Source organism: Pinus tabuliformis, chromosome 6, assembly GCF_031772625.1.
Source record: "Pinus tabuliformis cultivar Carrire ecotype Pingquan chromosome 6, CPIR1, whole genome shotgun sequence".
Lineage (NCBI taxonomy): Eukaryota > Viridiplantae > Streptophyta > Pinopsida > Pinales > Pinaceae > Pinus > Pinus tabuliformis.
Window position 1 is genome coordinate 841,881,051 of NC_142292.1, and position 14,490 is coordinate 841,895,540.

Sequence of the window (14,490 nt, forward strand, 5' to 3'; positions counted from 1 at the left end):
TTTCTCTATAGCACGGTCCCTCCGCAGGATCTAACGACACCACCACCTAGAGCAACTTCTTTTCAAGTATCATCTTTCACTTCTTCAGGTTGATTACCCCATTCATGTCAGTGGCCCAATCGATTCCAAGGAGCGCAGTGTAGGGATTACTATCATCCACAATCTCTATTACTTAAAAATCCGCCAGTGCGCTCACATCCTCGATGTCAACTATGACCCCTTGTAGCCTCCCCATTGGGATAATCTTCTATCGATTCACCATTCTTAACTTTATCGGAGACCACTGGAGCACAGGTCTCCCCATTCCTTCCAAAGTCTGTTTTGGCAAAACATTCACGTAGGACCCCAGATCCAGGATAACTTGTCCATCGCATACTCTCCTATCTATGTTGTGAGTCTCATTTCATGCCCAGTCCTTGCCTTATGCTTGCCAAGCTTCTTGACCACATGCCATTCACTAGTAGTGCCATCCCTACCAGCACACTAATTGATCAGTTCCTACAGGCCCTTAATATCCTTACTGTCACGGAGCAGCTTCATGCAGGTCTCCAAGAATGTGGTAATCGTGGACGGGTCCATTTATTTAGCTAGTTTCTCCTAACTTCCTTAGGTAGAGGCCTCAGTGAAGCTTTTCTTTGCTTCCATAAATGCTTCTTTTGCGTGCTCGAGATCAAACTTAGGCTCTTTTTTTGGTGCTTTACGGACACATTCGCCTTTTGGAGTCTACCTGCCTTTATCCTCCCTCGTCGTAGATCTACTTTGCAACATAATGTTTACCTTAGGGTCTTACTTCTGGGGCTCAACCCCCATCATCTAAAGGTTTTGCATCAGCTGTGGAGGCTACACCCCCTTTTCCTGAATCTTAGTCAATAATATTGGGCAATCATTAGTTGCATCATCAAACTAAGTACAGTAATGGCATGACAATCACGTCGGATTTCAACAATCCCTTGTGTAGTGTCATGGGCCTTTGCAATTATAGCAAATTAGTTGTCCTCGGCCTCTCCCAGGCCCTCCTCCACCTCGACCTCGGCTACACCCCTGATACTCACCTCGCATTCCCCCACCGCCTTGGTCCGAACGTTTTGTTTCTATCTGCACCTTGTATGCAGGTGTCATGTCCATCATCAATTTGTAACGTTGGAAATTGTGCTTGTCATGGCCTACTCGTTGACAGAAATTGCAAAATATTTGTTGTGGTGTCTGCACGAATTTCTACAACAAATTGAGTTTGTCGATCATGTTTTCGAACCACCTGGCATATAGCACACCATAGCCTAGACCCTGCACTTGGCCATGTCGTGGCCTTTGGTAATAGAGTCATTGGTCCTCCTACTGCAACATAGTTGTGAGGACTAGGCAGTGATCCTTGTCATGCCCCTGACACTTGTATTTTATGCGCCAAACTTCTTCATGCACCTCCGACTGAGTTGTTCTATCCTGCTTTAGAATTTTCATTTCGAGACAAATGTTTTGCAACTATGCATCAATCTACTGAGCCCCCAGATTATCATCCTACATTGGTGTCTCAAGCAGCCTCATCACGACTTCTAGAGCTTTTGCCTAGGTCCCAATCTTCTGTTGTGATAGCACAACCCTTAGGTGGGGCAGGAGTGAGGCCATAAACCATTTACGATGCTGCCCATCAGTTATTTTCATGTTGGCTTCATGGATCATACACTTTAGTCTTTGATCCAAATCCTAAGGCATCTCCCTTGGCTTCATCATGATCTCCTTGAATCCTACAATCGACTGTGCTTGAGACTTAGGTCTAGTGAATTCTCTATTTAGCACAGTCTGGATATTTGCCAACGTGGACGTTGGGTTATCTATACTATACTTAATGTACCATGTTCTTGCGTGTTCCTGCAGAGGACTAACCAGCATGGATTTCTTCATTTGGTCATATGTGATACCCTGGGCTTCCCATACAGCCTTCGCGATGAACCAGAACTAGTCTAGATTTTCATTCCATACACCCTTGAATACAAGTAGTTTTACAGAGTTTGCCATATTGAACAGTGGTGGAGGTGGCAGTGGTGTGGGTGATCGGGTGAGCGGTAGAGGCGAGGATGGAGGTAGTGTAGATGGATGGGATGAGGGTGGAGGCAATGCACGTATTCACATGAACCATTGTCTTATAAACTGACTAGCACTCAGGCGAGAAGTATGCAGTGCTCCTTCGTCATGACTCAAAGGAGGCTTGATCAGCAAGCTATACTCAGGATCTTTTCTTCCTCCGCCCCTAAAAGACTTTCCACTTCACGTAGCTCCAAACATCAAGGTAACCACATAACTTGTTGTTCACATAAGAGCATCTTAATCTAAGTATTGAGAAATTTTAAATACTTACCTTGTGGTCATTTAAAGAAGTGGCACTTTGCTTCGCTGGAATTGACAGAGGTATCAACCACGAACTTCGTCACAAATCCTCCTATGATGAGGTCGAGCCAATGGTCGACAATGCACACGATCTTATCTTTAGAATATTACAACCTCCTTACTAACTCCAGTGTCCAAACAATCAGATTATCAAACCTCCACCTTCCTTGGTTGCCTACTAATTTCGTGATCCACGCATATAACTCAACCGAGAGGGAACAAAAGAAGAATTTGTGTATTCTGTGTACAGGTATCTGTCCAACCACTATTCTTTCGTCAATCGCTGATTCTCGTTTTCTTGCACCACAAATTCATGGATCTTTCTATCCAACTAGGTTTCGATCTCTTTCTTAGTTTGATTCCAATGATACAACATCACACATCTTGTTATGCAGATCCCAGTCCACAGAACCATTTGTTGCCTTGATGGGTCCTAACCCAAGTTTATAGTTAAGTTTGCCAAACAAATCTCTACACTATTGGCCCTTTCGGCATCAATCCGTGAAGCCCAGACTGAAGTCTCACCTGAAGTAGTATGGGGGGATGCTGGAACCAAGTTTTCACACCTAGAGATTGTTATGATGTCGTCTTATGCTCTAACTTTTCCTTTGTGTAGATCGGTAAGCCTTTTAGGCCTTATCGATATACTTCTCTAAATTAGCCTTAGACCTTTACAAAGGTTTATGTCTGTCTTTCACAGACCCTAAACATGTTAATCTACAACTTATGCACCTCTGCAATCACTCCTATGTCTGTTATTACCCAAATCAGCTTAAGTATCTGATAACTTTAACATGCATTAAGATATTCTTCGCATAAACAGATATTATGACTTGCATTTGTATAACAATGTAAAACATACAGATTTGTGCATCAACACAACATTAAATCATAAACCCATTATTCATCATATCATAGTCACATTTATTCATAATATAAGTAATAGGGACAAAACTCAAATATTTCAAGAACAATCTCTTTACTAATGCTTCAGATCTTCTCACAGATTCAAACTACCTTATGCACTCAGCTGTAGGGGTCCACACACTTAGCTACAGACTCTACTCTAGGCCTCTGTGAACATAGCTGCAGACCCTCTCCTCTACTCGAAGACTGTTCACTCTTCACTTCTAATGCCCCTTACATCAACTAATAACATCACCTTTTATACAATCCCATGGTCTGCGGACCATGGGTAGATCTCCAAAATCGACACAACTTATCTAAACTAAGGGCGGAAAAGCCTTTTATCTTTAGACATCTTCGTGCTCCACGTCGAAAAAATGTGGATACTTTACATTTATTTATGCAAAATTTGGCCTTCTTCCCCAAAACTTGGGTGTTTAACCCAAAATTTACCCCTAGGGGTCTCGTTCCCAACACTTAATGCTAGATGAGTCTTTCTAATTTATGTGTGTCTGCATTATATTAGTACTATTAATGCTCTTTTAGAGGCTCACTTTCTTCTCCTTTGTAGTGAAATAACCTTGATACATCTACAACTAAACATTCAGAACAAACAATATCTTGTTCATTCAAAATCACATGTGCACTTCTCCCTCATGCTAAGTGCTTAAGCCAAGGAAAATATTTAAGTGAATGACAGTTGGGACAATTTTATGGATGGGACTCCTATGCTAAATTGTGTGAGGTCTAATTGGGACCCTATATCAAAGAGATCCCCTATATGTTGGCGGTATCCAACAACATCAAAGCATTTGAAGCGGATATGGATGCAAGTGGTTATGTTATGGGAGTCATCATGATTTAGGGAGGAAGACCTATGTGCTACCATTCTAAATTGTTTCATGGGGTAGTTCACAACTATTCTACCTACAACAGGGAGATCTATTCCCTAGTACACGATGTAAACAAGAAGAAACATTGTTTGATGGGAAAGTAGACAATCATCCATAGATACCACTAGCCACTATAATACCTATAGGCCAAAAGTGAGTTATAACATGCTAGGAATTACAATTGGATATGATTTCTATAGTAGCTTCATTAAGATATTGTACAAGAAGCGTAGTACAAGCAATTTGGTGGACATGCTTTCAAGGCCACACACATAAAAATCATAGCTTTGGGAAATTTGATGCACATGTATCCTTTCACCCACGATGCATATAGAGTCATATACAAAGGTTGAGGACTTTAAGAAGGTGTATCAATAGTTATAGCACCATAGTCATATGGATGATGGTGATGAAAAAATTGACTACCATGTCTAGAATAGGCTACTCTAAAGGTTAGAAAATATATGTGTTCTTAAAGGTGAGTGACTATAACTAATCAGAGAGGCTCACTCCTACAAATTCGTATAGGATTTTGTTGTTTGGAAGAAAAGTTCCAATTTTTAGAGGTATGTGTATTACCCTATGATGCAAGAATATGTATCTAGGTTCATTACATGATGTATACTTTGTTGTACCAAAAATACTGGCCACTGAAAAGGTAAATATCATCCCTTACTTGTACCCACACATCCTTAGGAAGTAATTTCATGGATTTTGTGAGAGGTTTTCTAATAAATAAGAATGGAAATGACTTCTTGTTCATGGTAATTAAGAGGTTTAGAAAGATGTGCATTCTAATGCCTTGTAAAAATAATATTAAGGAGCAATAAGTAAAATAAGTGTTCGTTTAAAATACATTATGGGACAAGATGGACATTAAATTCAATAAGTCTACAATATTCCATCCACATATAGAGGGGAATATAGTAGTAGTCAATGAGACTTTGGTACACGTTTTGAGGGTTTATAATCGTAAGAATCCAAAGACCTAGGATGAAGATATAGTTTATATACAAAATTAATCTAACAAAGTAGTGCATACTTGAAATAGTAAGTCACCATTTGAGACTTGTTTTGGATGTTTTCAATATTCACCTTTTGATGTAGTATATGGACAATAAGAAGGAGTGAACAAGGGTCTCATAGGAGATGTTTTAAAAGAATAATTTTTTTTTGAGAAGATTAGACATGTCCCTTTAATGTACAAGAGGTGTTGAAGATATCATGGGAGAAATACAAGGTCAAGAATGATCATGATAGGAAAAAGATTTCAATTAGAGTGGGAGATAGAGTATGGTTACATTTAAACGAGGAGAGGCTACAAGGTCCTAGTAGGAAAATGAAGGCTTTATGATATGGTCATTTCGATAAACTGGGAAAGGTAAGAGATAATGCCTACAAATTTAGTCTACCCTCGTGCATATGCACTTACTTAGTGATGAATGTGGAAAATGTGAAACTAGATGAGCCTTCCATGTTGGATCAGGAAGATGAATACGTCCTACCTTTTATATACAATTTAGCACTAGATGCTTAAGAAGAGTTAATAGAAGATACCATTTTTCAAAATAAATCCAAAACTACCAAATACGGGTAGCATGAACTTTGGTATATTGGGTTAAAAGGGAAAATTATAGGCAAGGCTAAATGGTACTCCAAGGAGAAGGTAGAGGAAACATTTCCTCAACTCATTCCATGAAAGACGTTGGGGACAAAAATATTCACAAAATAGGGAGGGGTATGATTTGGATTGGATTATTATATATATATATATATATATATTCATCCATAATGAAGGTTTCATAGAGGAAAATTTCAAGGATTTAGATTTATAAGTGGGACCCAATTCGGAGAATTAGGGTTAGAAACATTCTAGGGCCAGTTTGAGGACTTGATTAACATTTTTTTGGGGTAAATTTCTTCTTATTAAGCATTATATCCCATGTTGCTATTCTACACTTAAATACCTTTTGAAAGGTGCAATAATCACATCAATCAGATGTTAAATGCAAAAGTTATGCCTCCCAAAAGATGACCTATTGCGATTGACCAACATAATTTAAGAGGATGCACATGGGCACTATGAAGAATACTCTAAAAGGTTTAAATTTGTGAAACTATGGTTAAGAGTTGAAGGAGTAACACTTAAACCCTATTTTGCTATTAATATGTGTTATAATTGGGCCACTAGGAGGAAAAGGGGCTTAGTTCTATTTTATTACATTTTCTTCCATAATAGAGGAGATTAGTAGAGTGTGGGTAGAGGGAGAGCATAGTAGAGGGAGTGTTTTCTATAGTAGCACTAAGGCCAAAAGTCTCAAATAACTCCCTAGATAGTTCCTTATCCTCCTTACATACATAATTTCCTTTCTAGAAAAAGGAGAGGAGATAAATCTCACATTCTAGTCATGTTTTCTCCCATATGGGTTTCCTAGAGAATATCCTAGTGTTTATCGTGGTTTGTGAGTTATTGTATTTATATATTCTCTATTTTTTGCATGTTATCATTTGCTTGCATAAACAACAAATTAGCACTAACCAATATGGAATCTAAAAGGAATCAACCCTTCATAACATGGATTTTAGTTTATTTTCACAGATATATTGTGATGAATTTTCCAATGGGATATCCACAATAGTTTGGAAATCAATTGCATACAATTCATCATGTTCCACCTTGTTAAGGCACTACATATGTGTCACTAATATGATTGGACTTAAAAATATGAGAATTTTTCTAATTTAAAGGCATTTCTTTAGTGGGAAACATTTCCCAAGATTCATCCTCCAAGCCAATCCTCCTCAGAATTGGTATTGAATGGAAAATAATTTCCCTCAATCTTGAAATCTACGGAGTCATTTCAGCATTCACCATTTTTATTGTGAGTTGACCACCATAGAAAAGGTTTGACAAGGATTTCACTCCCAACTAGTGCTTTGCTTGCTCCATATAAATGGAAATTACTTGTTGCGTAGGGGGATAGGGTAGTGCAATTACTAATCTAGGGGGATATTGGTGGCCACCCACCTATTCCAAATGCACCCCCACCATTGTTGCTTTCAGTTTTTCAGTTTCCTTATTTGTAGCACAATTTACTATTTTTGGCAGTTTTTTGGCTCCTAAACTTCCGGAGCTATTTTGAGGCCCTAAAAAACGTTTTTTTTGGAAAAATGGGACCATCATGGTTTATATATTAATGTTGGTCATTCAAAAGTTGTATTACTTGGATAGGTCTTTCTAACGAGGTATCGTGCATGTCAAACAGAGATCGTATGCCAAAGTTACGACCCCGGGAAGTTGATGTACCAATTTACCCAAACGGGGCCCATAACTTGGCGCTTCATCTCCTAGGGTTAGGTTTTTGGATGTTTAGGGTTTTCCATTGTTTCTCAATAATAAATAGGCCTTTGAGCCTCATTGTAACATAGTTCAGAGGCATGTAGCTGCCACATCTCTTCCCAGAGATAAAGCTACCAATGATCAAGCTAGTCGTATTTCCTTTATGTTTGTAACCATATTTCAGTATTTGATAGTAATGAAATGAAGTGTTGTTTCTACTGCATATTAGTATTTATGGTTATATCTATAATTTGTTGTGTTCCTGTTTTAATCTAGATCAGTGGTATTAGAGCGATTTTCCCTTTCTTTGTTTTTATTTGCATGTCCCCAACAAGGTCAGGATATAAGGAGTCAGGGCTCGATATGGTTGAACCTTTGCAAGATCAGCCTCACAAACCTTGATGGCCTCACATGGGGGAAGGAAATGAAGGTGGGGGGCAGGAGATCCTATCAAAATATTGCTTGAGTAGGCCTTGGAGAAATAAAGGAACGCGATGATGGATAAATTTTCCCAGATCCTCCAATGATTACCCACCGACGGTGCATCCCCATCTAGCAGCCACTCTAGAGGCTCCACTCATTTTAAGGTACAAGTAAACTTTGACATTCCCATATTTAAGTGCCAAATAGATGCAGACACCATAGATAAATGATTAAATCTACTAGAAGTATATTTTTTTGTTCATGATTTTTCCAACAAAGAAAATATTACTTTTTCTCTTCTCAAAGCCGCCCCCCACCTCAAGGACTAGTGGGAAACCTACTATGAGCAGAAGGATGAAAATACAAACTCACTTTTTTCAGTTGCACCCACCTATAATTCCTTCCAGGATACCATCAAGAAGTAGTACTACCCTGCCAGGATCTATGAGGATAAATACATAAAGTGGACAATGTTGTAGCAGGGAAGGGACCAAGATGTGATAGAGTTTACCAATTTTTTTCATACCCTACGCACGAAGTTGGGTATCAAGGATTCTAAGAAACATTTGGTACTCAAGTACCATGACTACCTATAAATGTACATCCAAGATGCAATGGAGTTCCTAGATATCTCCTCACTTAGCACGGCATACCAATACACCGTCAATATAAAGCAACAGTTTAAACAGAAGAAGCGAGACTTTGGATCTACGAATCTGAAGCAGGGGAAAGGTGCCCCCAAACTACACAACGAAGGAAAAATCTAAGGTGGGACAGCCCATGACAACCTACCAAACCGAAGAGAAAATAATAACACCGTGAAGCCGAAGCAGGTCACAGGAAGGTGATGTGAGTTTCATAAGAGATCGACTCACAACATAAGTGAGTCTCAGGCCAAGCAGTCACTGATGGTCGGGCTGAAGGCTTTGGAATCAGATGCATGTTCTAACTCTAAGTCAGAACATGACAAGGAGAATGACAAAGGGAAGAAAATTATTGATGTGGAGCCCAATGCCACTATTGCCACCACAAAGATGTAGAAGGAGGAACCTGAAGATCTAGAGGAGGAGGAGCACCTCTTCCACTACCAGATGTGGGTAAAGGGATCCCCACTATAGTTCATTGTCAAGAATAGGAGCCAAAAGAACATCATTTTGGCAGAGGTTGTGAATTTTCTAGGCTTACCAACTGCAAAACACCCACAATCATACACCATCAGGTGGCTTCACCAAGGACAGATCTTTATGTGAACCAATGATGTTGCCTCCCATACAACATCAAGCCCTTCATAGATGAGGTATTGTGTGATGTTTCTCCCCTTGATTTTTGTGATGTATTATTATGCCAACCATACTTGTGGAAGCAACATGTTATGTATGAGCCAAGGCCTCACGCTATTATTGTTAGTTTGGGAATCAAGTTGTACAAGATACTGGAGGTAGCACCACCTACTGTCATCTCTTTGGTTACTGCAAAACAATGTAGTAAGCTCATTTCAAAAACTAGAAATTTGTTTTCCTAATGATATGACCTCAGGGAAAGAAGAAGAGAGAGACATATACTCTAGACATGGCCCATTCACACAACAATAACAAATGGACAAGGTCGTGGAGGAGTATGAGGACATATTCACCTCCCCTGCAAGGGTGCGTCTGCACTGTCAGGTTAGGGGCTCCATCGATCTAACCCTAGGTGCGTCATTTCCCAATGGACCAATCTATCAATGCTCCATTCTAGAGAACGAAAAAATCAAGAGGCATATTTAGGAGCTGCTATAGAAAGGTCACATCTAACCACATTCACCGGCCTCTCAGAGCCCGATCGTGTTGGTACAAAAGAAGGATGGGATTTGGACACTTTGTATTGACTATCACGTGTTGAACAAGGTCATTGTCTGGAATAGGTACCTAGTCCCACTGATTGAGGACCTTCTAGACTAACTTATGGGGAAAAATATTTCATCAAGGTTGACTGAAGTCCAGATATCACCAAGTACCAATCGAACCCTTCGATGTGTGGACGAGTACCTTCAAACCAAAGGAGGGCATCTTCAAATGGTTGGTTATGCCTTTTGGGTTGACAAATGATCCTGCAACCTTCATGAGGCTAATGGATGACATCTTATGGACATTAACCAAGTCATTTGTAGTGGCATACTTGGATGACATACTCGGACCACATACGATAGGCTCTCCAAACACTGTGGAAACATAAGTTGTGTGCCACTTTGGAGAAATGCACTTTTGGCATGACCCGGGTTCAATATCTGGGATACCTTATTCATGAATGAGGGGTGCAATTGGATCCAACCAATATCCAAGTCATTCGGTATTGGCTACCGCCAACCACTCTAACAGAGCACCACAGCTTTATGGGTCTTGCCAATTTCTACTGCAGGTTTGTGTTGGGGTTCTCTCATATCACTTGCCCCTTGAGTCAAGTCACCAAGGGAGGAAAAAAAGAAATATTCTTTTGGTATGCTCAACATAAGGCATTCGCAGAGTTGGAAAAATGCCTCTAATCTGCACCAGTGCTCACTTTACCAGACTTGAAACAACCATTTGAGATCTAGACAAATACCTCTAACTATGCTATTGGGGCAGTCCTTACTTAACAAGGGCATCCAGTATATCATAGTGAGACACTTTCAGACATAGTCTAGAAGTATCCTACTTATGACAAAGAGACGTATTCCATTGTGCATGCATGCTGACAAAGGAAGCATTACATTTTGGGGAAGGAAACAGTCATCCACAAATACCACCAACCCCTACAGTTCATACAGATGCAAGGGAAGTTGCAGAATGATTGCCATCAGAAGTGGTCCACATATGTACAACAATCCAATTTGAATATCAATTATAAGAAGGGAAACACCAATAATGTTGCAGAATGCCTCAGCTAACCACCGATCATGGCATTAACCACCATGCCCAACTCTTATGGGCACGAGACTTCCGATTGGCCACTTCTCTACAAAAGTGACCCAGAATTCAGCCACACATACCAGATGCTCTTATAGGGTCAGAAAGTTCCAGGTTTTCACCTCCAAGATGCATTATTATGCCACCTAGGACACCTTTGTGTTCCTTCAAGAGAGTGTACCAAGATGATTTTGGAAGTGCACTACAGTCGGGCCGCTAGGAATTTTAGGCTAAAGAAAACAGTGGTAGTACTGCAAAAGTATTTCTATTGGATGAATCTTTGAGAGGACGTCGAGAAGTAAATTAGATCCTGCACTGCTTGCACCATTGCCAAACTAACCATCATCAAGAAGCAAGGCCACTCTATACTCTACTCCCTACCCCTAGTTGACCATGGGAATCCACCTCAATGGATTACATGTCGGGCCTTCCTTCTACTAATCATGAAAATGGCTCTATTTTTGTGGTCTTCAATAGATTCTTGAAGATGGCCATTATAGTGGCATGCAAGAAGAAAATCATAGCAGAAGCCCCTGCTAAACTATCCTTTGAATGAGTGTGGGTACACTTTGGGATCCCATAGTCTATCATCTCAGATCGGGATAGTAGGTTCCTTAGTACATTTTGGTCTAGTCTTTGGTCGATGTTGGAAACCAAGCTCACTAAGTCCATGGATTTCTATCCATAAATAGATGGCGAGATAGAGATCATCAATAGGATGATTGTACACATTCTATGCATGTACAACTCAAAGCATCCACGTACATGGGATGAGAGCCTCCCCTATGTCTACCACAGCTCTAACTGGGCTCTCCACATCTCGACTAGCCACAACCCTTTTCAAGTGAGCTTGGGATTTCATCCACTATGTCCCATGAATGTGGCCATGCCATTTACAACTACTTAGGTAGATTCTGATCATGTCCAGTCCAAAGCCGATAAGGCAAACAACTTCATTGAGCACATCCAACGTATCCCCCAATAGTTCCATGACATTTAGGGGAAATAAAATGCCAAGTACAAGCAGCGACATGATCAACATAGGGTACCACACAAGTTTCAGGTGGGCGACAAGGTCTGGTTGCATTTGTAGAAGGAACACCTTACCGAAGCCTATCAAAAACTCAAACAAGTATGATATGGTCCTTACAGAATTACCAAGTCTATGGGAGACAATGCATTTCAGATCAGCATTCCACCATTCCTTGGCCTATACCTAGTGTTCAATGGGGACTGCCTTTGCCCATATTGTTACAGATCCATTTGCACACATCACTCCCATCATTCAAATCAGTATTATTAGGGCTCATCAAACCCTAATTCAATTACTACATGCCACAGACAAGTCATCACTTTGAATGCCTCCTTCCCTGAGAGTTTCTTGGCCCGAAGCCCTCCAGAAATGCCTCCATGAGGGACCAGTGCAGCCTTAGTCAAGGGTAAGTGCGCTTTAGTGTAGGTAGGCCCATGTCAGGGTGCTTCCTAGAGCACTTAGGCCCACTTTGACCTGCGCTAGGTGAGATTGAGTGAAATCATCATAGGGTTCTGGGAATATTCTTATCTTTTGGAGCTATCTAGAATATTTTCACACTTATCATCTCCTATGAGCTCGAAATTGGATAGGGAATGAGTTAAGTAACCTCCTATCCTCTCATCCTTTCCAACATGGAAACTAACTCTATGTTTGAAAGGCCATTCAATACCCTCCTTTATGATGAAACCTCCTCCATTTTTCTAGAAATTGAGAACTCATATAAGTGTTCAGGGGCTGGAATTTGAGAATTTGTAAGGAGATTTTGTTGGTGTGAGGTTTGAGATTGTAAGCAAGTATTGTTATGCTAGTAGAGTGTTGTTCTTTTGATGTGATGTTGGTAGGAACCCAAGTTGGAAGAGTGACAATGGATCGGACTTCATGGTTGTAATTCTTCCTTCTACTTAATATAGTTGTTTACGCCTTTTCCCATATTATTTCCTTTGTGTACGATGATTATATGTGTAAATGCTTTCGATTCCATTTTCTTATAGTAGATAGATCTCTTGATTTGATTGGTTTTTGTCTTCTATTTATGATTGTAGGTACTTGTTGAGCAGACCAAGTTCGAGAAGGAGAGACGTGAGCCATACAAAGGAGACAAAGGGAAAGAGAAAGATAACAAGTAGATCACTTGTCTTATTTATCTTCTACATAAAAAGGTTAAGTGCTTTAAATTTGTTGTTCTAGATGTAGCTACCCACCTAGGGAAATTGTGTTTATCTGTAGATTCTAAATTCCACATAACAAATTGGCGACTCCACTGGGGAACGATCATCATTTTGGGTAGTTTACCATCATCCTAGTATACCCCAGTAGACTTTACTTGCTTCCATTGATCTTGCTTCAACACTTTTTGAAGTGTTCTTGGTAAAAATTGTGCTTGCAAGCCCCTAGGATGGCCTCTTTGGCACTAGCAGAGGTCTGGTCAAGAGATAGAGTGTTGCAGAGCACCCCTAGCTTGAGGACAATGCTCTGAAGTGCACTGTCTCCCATTCAAGGCTGCGCTAATCCTCCCTAGGTCAAGAAATCCATCTTTTGACTTGATTTTCCTAAATTTCCTTTTGTTTCTGCTTGTTGAAAGATCAATGATGCTTGTGTCTCTGAAATCAATTTGTGTTTCCTTTGCTAGCCCTACTTTGGCCTTAATTGTTTAGTATTTCTTAAATGATTTCTTTATCACGACCAATTCATTGTCAAAGTTATTTTATAGTCGATTAATCTTTGTTCAAAATAAAGTTTCATAAAAGTGTTCATTTCTTTCGAAACGGAAGTATTGTAAAGTCTTCGTTCTTGCAAAAATACTGATTGATTCTATGTGTATTAGTTTCCTTTTGTTCACCACAAAATTAAGGGAATTGAAAAGAAAAACTTGCATTGTGCATTGAAAGAGTTTGTGTGTGCTCATAGGAATAGTTTAGGGAAATTGCATTAAATGTGCTCTTTCTTCTTTGATTAAAAGAATCTGATTGCTCTATCCCTACTAGCTAAGGTTTTCATTGCTAAAATTGAATGGAAAGAATGCTTATCATATTAGTTGCATTCTATGAATTTCAAATACATCACGTGGTGAACCTTGAATAGCAAATTATTAATCAAGATCAACTTAAAATTAACATCAATTAACCTAATGGAGCATTGTCACGTGACACAAAACATTTAGAGGTTCTAGGCTAGAGATGTGTTCCGGCATTGTAAAACATAGTAGTTATCACTAACTTGTGTACGATACATTTTGAGTGTGATACCTCATTCCATGTAAATGAGTATATCGTAGCTCGTCCATGTACCTTCGGGTATATAGGGTGGTGTTACAGTACGTAAATTATAAAGGAATGCTCTCATTACGTGGTTTCACATTAGACAAAAATAATACGGATTGGGCCTCCACATACTTTTGGGTATATATGGGAGGAAAACACTAGGTTTCTATCCATCCTTAGGTAACTGAGTCAGATTCCTTGTACACTATGATACACTAAACACAACATTGGGGGAGATTGTGTGCCCGTACTTCTCGATTCGCTAGGAGGTATTCTGCAGTTCACATTTGCTTGGTAAACCTTTTTCCTAGCTTACCCCTTTTTGTTT